At 47.6% G+C, this 6,780-nt stretch overlaps 1 protein-coding gene across 5 annotated transcripts in view; it reads right to left on the bottom strand.

Moving 5' to 3' along the window:
* The window catches only part of Elk4 (ETS transcription factor ELK4), an 18,386-nt gene extending 12,802 nt beyond the window's left edge, over positions 1 to 5,584 (bottom strand). The window contains exon 1 of one of the 5 annotated variants that reach the window (XM_021198264.2): positions 5,244 to 5,584. The gene's annotated coding sequence lies outside the window, so the exon portion shown is untranslated. Of the gene's footprint in view, positions 1 to 142; positions 474 to 4,236; positions 4,370 to 4,741; positions 4,805 to 4,995; positions 5,047 to 5,243 lie in introns of those variants that run through there. The other 4 variants (XM_029538494.1, XM_029538496.1, XM_029538493.1 and 1 more) reach the window with 4 other exon arrangements.
* Positions 5,585 to 6,780: the final 1,196 nt, after the last annotated feature.

Raw genomic sequence — 6,780 nt, 5'->3', positions numbered from 1 at the left:
AGGGTTTCTCTGTATAGCCCTGGCTGTCCTGGAACTCACCAGGCTGGCCTCGAACTCAGAAATCCGCCTGCCTCTGCCTCCCGAGCACTGGGATTAAAGGCGTGCACCACCACACCCGGCTCCAATCCCAGTTAACTTTTACCTTAAAGTCTTATTATCATCCCATTCTCTTAAAAGACCACCAGTTCAATGCACAGCTAACTGAATCCATTGTGTTTCTCTGACAAGATGTGCATCTTGGAGTGGCCAGGAGGCTGAGGTGGAGGGATCAATCTGTTCCTAGTCCAACTTGTACTTCTCCTCCAGACAGTTAAGCGTCATAGCAGGGTAGTTTACATACAAACTGGCAGCACTGAAAATTCAACAAAATGTTCCCCAATTCAGTCTGCAGCTCTGTTACCGTTTCACAGTCTGCTCAGTTTCTTCTTCTGTTTAATTACCGATCAGAACAAGAACAGAAGGAAAATCATTCAATATTCTGGTCTTCCTGTTCGGGCCAGAGTTTCCCATCCCAATTCCAGCAAGCCTGCCACTAGAACTGCCTAACCCTGTGCTGTGGGGCTGTCCAGAGCACTGAGAGGTTCGACGGTACCAGCACCCTGGCTACCGCCCACTAGACATTAGTACCCTACCCTTGCCGCTGAGACTCTGCAGTCAAGTCATCCCAGCTGACAACCCCTCTGCCAGGCGGCACACAACAACACAGTGCTGTCTCAGAGACATTCTCCTCACAGAACTTCATGAAAAGAATTAAAATGGCAGCTCTGACTGAATCAACATGTTTGTAATATATGACAAAGTGGCTGAACACCTTCCATAAAAAGTAAAATCAGGGCCAGGTGGCAGTGCACACCTTTAGTCCCCAGCATTTGGGAGGCAGATGTAGGCAGATCTCTGTGAGTTCAAGGCTAGCCTGGTCTACAGAGTGAGATCCAGGACACCCGGGACTGTTACACAGAAAAACTGTCAGCCAAGATTGATTGATTGATTGATTATTTAATTAATTAAAATCAGAAAAACACCTCCTTTCTTTAGGAATGAAATCCCAGTGGATCAGAAGAAGGTAAGTCAATTCTACTAAAACACTACAAAGACAGGCAAATTAGACTATACCAAAATTTTAAATCATGCTATGAATATCAGCAAGCAAGAAGACAAATCCCCTTGAATGTTCTAACGCCAAAACCCTCTCAAAAAATCATGTCATAAAAGGTACTTGCACCTCAAGTAGGTAAATAACTCTTATAGCATAAAAAGAAAAGGCAGGCACAGTTGTCTCTCCGGAGAAAAGCTGGAAATAGTCAAGAAGCACACAGAAAGATCTCCTCATCATTCATAATAGGAAACAGAACTTGAAAACAAGCAAAAAACACCACATAGCTATTTTAAGCAGAAAAAGCAACAACAAGTTGACAAAGACAGAAACTGAAACTCACACATTACTGGTAGAAAATTTAAATGCAATACCTCTATGGCCACGTTTACCATGTGACCAGACACACACCTAGATAATAGAAACATATGTCCATAGAAGAACTACATGGTGACACATGCCTTTAATTCCAGACTAGGAGACAAAGGAAGGCACAATTCTATAAGCTCAATGCCAGCTTGGTCAACATAGCAAGTTCCAAGCCAGTCAAAAATACTGTAAAACTGTCTCAAAACAAAACAAAAAAAAAAAACAAACTAGTAATGTTCATAGCAAAATTATCCATAAAACCTAAGAGTGGAATCAATTCAAATGTCCATCCAACTTATGAATGGAATATAAACTATAGTACATTCATATAATAGAATATTATTCAGCCACTAAAAGGAATCAAGATGGGCAGAAAGATGGCTCAATTATTAAAGCATTTGCGTGTAAGCATGAGGACCTAGTTTGAATGCCCAGAATCTACATAAAGCAGTAACGAACAACTGTAACACCAGTGTCACAAAGAGATTTGAGGTGGACAGGGAAATCCCCAGCAGCCCAGGGGCAGCTGGCTGGAGCAGATGGAGACCCTATCTCGAACAAAGTGGAAGGTGAGGATTAACACCTGTGGGCTGCCCTGGTACATCATGCTATACACGCACACATTCAGACAATCAGGGACACACACGCCCACATGGCCACAGACATGGACACACAAACATCCATCTTTTTAAAAAGGAGGAATTAAGTACTGATGTATCTCAGATGAACCTTGAATACATGACAAAAGTAAAAGACTAGCTGCAGCCACAGCCACAAAGGGCCCGTGAGTGGCCCTGGTGACAGGAAATGCTCAGATCTGACTACAGACTTTAGAGGGGGCTGAGGTAGAAACATCCAGCTGAAGGAGGAGAGAGAAAACTGGCGAAGGAAAGCAAGGACCGTGAGGTTTCTTTTAGGGTGGCTGAAAACATTCTCAGCTAAGATTGTAGTGACTCCACTCTGGATGCATTACAACACACTCAACTGCATGTTCTCGGCAGGTGATGTGAGACATCGATGAAGATGTCTAAGACAAACAAACCTAACATAACAGAGTTACACAACTCAGGCATGAGAAGACTAAGCCTAACAACATACATGACTCAGAGGACAGATCAGTGAGCAGTGGCTAGGAAACTGTCTGGGTTTCTAGAATTTCTCTCAAGCATGAAAGTACCCTCCAGTCATCTTTAGTTACCACTTTTGACACTGTCTGTGCAGACACTGTGATCCAAAAGCAGAGATGGAAAAATAAAAGAGCTGCCTCCCACAGTCAGGCTGATGGTGAAACTGCAGGAAGCCCAGGCAGGCCCCTTCAGTCACCCACTCCTCTACCCAGGAGAGAACTCCTCCCCGCCCTGCAAGAGTGCTGCCATCATTAAACACCAGAGACTGAGTGACAGCAATCCACAAAGAGCTCCTCCGGTCCTGAGTAACCAGCTCACTAGACATCATCGTCCCCAAGGCTTCCCTTAAGCAGAGCTAAAACAGTGTTTATTGGCTCCAGCATGTTGGGGGAGGGGCAGTCCCTGTGATTGTTCTGTTTACCAAACAGACTTTTTTTTTCTGATGATGTCTATCCTTATGGATAGTTACTTTTTTATTAGTAGTTTTCCAACCTTGGCAATTACATCCTAGTGCAGTCTGTTAAAACTACTCCAGTAAATAGGAGCCTAAGGGAAGAACACATGTCAGACATCACCTTCACATCAGGAATGTCTGGGAGAGCCTGCCTTTAATTCAAGAGGCAGAGACCGGTAAATCTCTGTGAGTTCAAGCCAGCATGCTCCAGGGCATCCGTCTGTTACAATAAACTTGTATCTCCGCCCTTAGGAAGCAGATAATCAAGAGATCAAGGCCATCCTGACCTCGATGAGACCATGCCTCAAAAAAACACCACAAAAAATTAGTTGTGTTAAGGCTCAAATCCAAGGTCTCACATAGTAAAAGTGGGCTCTACTACCCTCAACCCATGATTCAATTTCTGTGTCAGGTTATTTTTTTCCAAGAACTCCTACATATACCGTTGAAACTCATTTTAGCTTCTACAAGTGAACCTCAATGATTTCCTCAACTTTGACAGAGAACATGGTGGCACACACTTTTATCCCAGGACTGAGGCAAAGGAAGTTGGATCTGAGTTCTTGGCCAGGACAGCTAAGAATACTGGAGACCCTAACCCACCCCCAAGTACAGGAGCCAAGTAGAAGTGAAACAGTCCGGGGCATGCCTATAACCCAGGCTCTCCTGAGATGAAGCAGAGGACTGTGGGTATGAAGCCTGGGGTACTGATCAACAAAGAGGGAACAAAACAGACAGATACCATATAGGTACAAAAACAGACACTGTCTAAGTACTAACAATTACAGCTTCAAAAGGTTTTTTAGAAGCCTAATAGAGGCAGACTTAAATGGACCCAAATGATCGTTGACAGATTAAATGCTGGAAAAGGTTTAACACTCAAAGACTAATCTCTAAGCTACAATGAAAGGGAGGGGAGAGCTGGAGAGCAGCTCAGTGGCAGAGTGCTTGTCTTGTATAACATGCTTGAGAACACAGGTTAGATGGCCTGCACAGCACCTAGGTAGAGAAAACTGCTACTTTCTCGAAGAAGTGCGTTGGAAAAAAGAAAAGAACAGAGTGCAGACCAGCTGATGAACACCTGATGCAGACCCCAGTTTTGATACTTAGCTCAAGAAGGAAGAATAGGAGGCAGCAAGCAACGGTGAGAGCCACAGAGGATATTAAATGTATACTTTTTTTTTTTTTTTTACCTTTCTGTGCTGGTGACTGAACAGTACATCCCCTGCCTCAAATATATAGCGGTGTCCCAAAAGTTAAGACGATATTTTCCCCAAAATATAACGAACTCCACGTAAGCAGTTTCCATTTAAAAATAAAACCAAGGATCAAAGAACAAAGAGTTCCTACAAGGAAAAGTCGAATCAGACTCTTATAACAAAAACACCACTCCTAGCCGGAAATACAGAAGCTCCACGTTCTGTGCATGGGGGGGAAAGAGAGAAGAGCTCTGACCCTAGAACGGCAGCCATTCTGCTGAAAGAATCTTACTTAAATAACCTAACCTTCACATTGCAAGGGCTCGAGAAAAAGCCAACCGTGTCTTCTGAGTTCACCCAACAAATTCCCCCTTATTTCCTTGCCGATGCCCGTTAAAACTCCTCCCCTCAAAGATGTTTCCAATGCTTTTCCAAGGAAAAGCTTGCCACAGCTGTACAGGAAGCGAGGAGGACTGCTGAAAAGTAGAGAAAGAAAAACCTGTGGCCGGATGGACAGCGAGCTTGGGGAAGGGAAGAATGCGGCGTGAGGCCGCGCGCCCCGAGATCAAAGTGCGGGGAGACGCAGACCTCCGGCCCGTGGGCGAGCCAAGAAAGCACTTTCACTTTCCAACTTCCTGCCACTCGGGCAAGTTAAAACCGTTCCCCTCAGCCCCACCCAGGCAACAACAACAACAACAACAAAAAAAAAAAAACCGCTGCCACCTTCCGCCCAAGGGACTTCGCACGACCCACCGAGGTGCGGGGAAAGGCGGAGGGGGCGCTCCGGCGAGCACCTGAGCTCCGCCGAGCTGCTCCCCCAAAGAGAGCGCGCCAGCAGGCCCCGCCCACCCCCCAGGTCCCGCCCTCCCGTCGCCAAGCTCCGCCCCTCCCGCCGCCCGGTGCACTTCCTGCCGCGCCCGCAACCTCCGCCCGGCCCGCGTTGAAACTGGGCTGCGGGGCGGTGGTGCGAGACCCCGACGGGGCGTGGGTGTGCTGCTCACCAGGCAGAGCACGGGACTCCTTCTCGGCCTTGAACGCGGTGCGAGACTCTGTCGCCCACCGCTCCTCTCACTCGGACCTCAAAGACGGCGCGGCAAGCAGCGGCGACCCCCGCGCCGGGGCCCGAGAGAGCGGCGGCGACGGCCGAGCCGAGCCAGCCGCGTGCCCGCAGCCGCCCGCATCTCCCGCCGCCGCAGGTCTCGAGCCCCGCCCTCCGCCCTCGCACACGCGGCCGGGACGGCGAGGTGGCTAGTTAAGCTGCCACTCGCCGTGCGTGCGCTCGACGTTCTTCACTACGGCCGCCGTCTCCCGTCGTTCCGCGGCCTCCGCCACTCTCAAACCCCCCCGGCAGTGCCGGGGCCCTTCCTAGACGCCGAAGCCTCGCGTCACTTCCGGGGGAGGGGCCGGGCCCCAAAGCCACTGTTTTGTTTCTGACCCGGGGCTCCCGTACGTACCCTGTGAGTCCGTCCGGTGCAATCGCTCCGGGGACTCCTGCTCTGCCAGACATTCGTGCTTCTTCGCAGGCCCAAAGTCCTGCTTAGGGCTCTCAGGGTAGCAATCTGAGCCGAGGACTGTGGCGGCGGAGCTGACGTGTGAGGACGACGCCCACTGGTTTACATTGCGAGCTACCACCACCACTTGATCAGTTTCATTGACAAGTGGTCTCTCTGGAATGGGAAAAGCTTTCTGGCTTACCATCCTAGCTCGGTGCTGAACTTTTAACTAACTTACCTTCTTTTTTTCTTTCTTTCTTTCTTTTTGTTGGTTTTAGTTTGGTTTTGAGACAATATTTCAACACTTAGCTCTAGCTGTTCTGAACTCAAAAGAGATCCTTGTACTTCAACTCCTGGCCCCAAGTAGTGGGATTACATATATTTACAGATGCGCACCACCACGTCCAGTCTAAGTGACTTTCCTTAAGAATCCAAAACACCCAGTTCATCGCCTGTAAAGTGAGTGTGAGAACCTAATTTTAAAAAGTTGTAACAGCCAAAGAAGGGATGCAGAAATCAACACCCAATTCCAAGGATCACAAGTGTTCGCAGCTGAGGCGGTTGAGCGTTCCAATTTGTCCCCCTGTCCCACTAAACGAATGAGTGTGTTGTTTACATAGGCTTTTTGAGACAGTTTCTGTACTTTAAGTTCTCATGGAATTGACTGTGCCTCTCAATTTGGGCTTGGACTCTTCAGCAACCCTGTCTCATTATCAACACTATGAGGATGTCAACACTATGAGGATGTTAAGGATGTTAAGCGTACACTGGTTCTTGTGGTTTGTGCTTGGAAGCAAGGTCTCATGAAGTCTGAGCTGAGGTTGACTTTGAACTCCTGATCCTGTTTCCTCCACCTCCCAAGTGATGAGTTTACAGGCTTTTAACACAAAGCTCAGTTTCATATGTGTGTGTATGTTAAAAATATATCTGATTTTATTCTTTGAGAATTTCATACATACGTACAATATTTTAATCATAGTCACCCTCCCTCACCCCTCCAATTCCTCCCAGATCCCCGTATGTGCCCTCTCAACTTCATGGCCTC

This window comes from Mus pahari, chromosome 5, assembly GCF_900095145.1.
Source record: "Mus pahari chromosome 5, PAHARI_EIJ_v1.1, whole genome shotgun sequence".
In the NCBI taxonomy this organism is placed as follows: Eukaryota; Metazoa; Chordata; class Mammalia; order Rodentia; family Muridae; genus Mus; species Mus pahari.
This window is presented reverse-complemented; position numbering and strand designations above follow the sequence as displayed.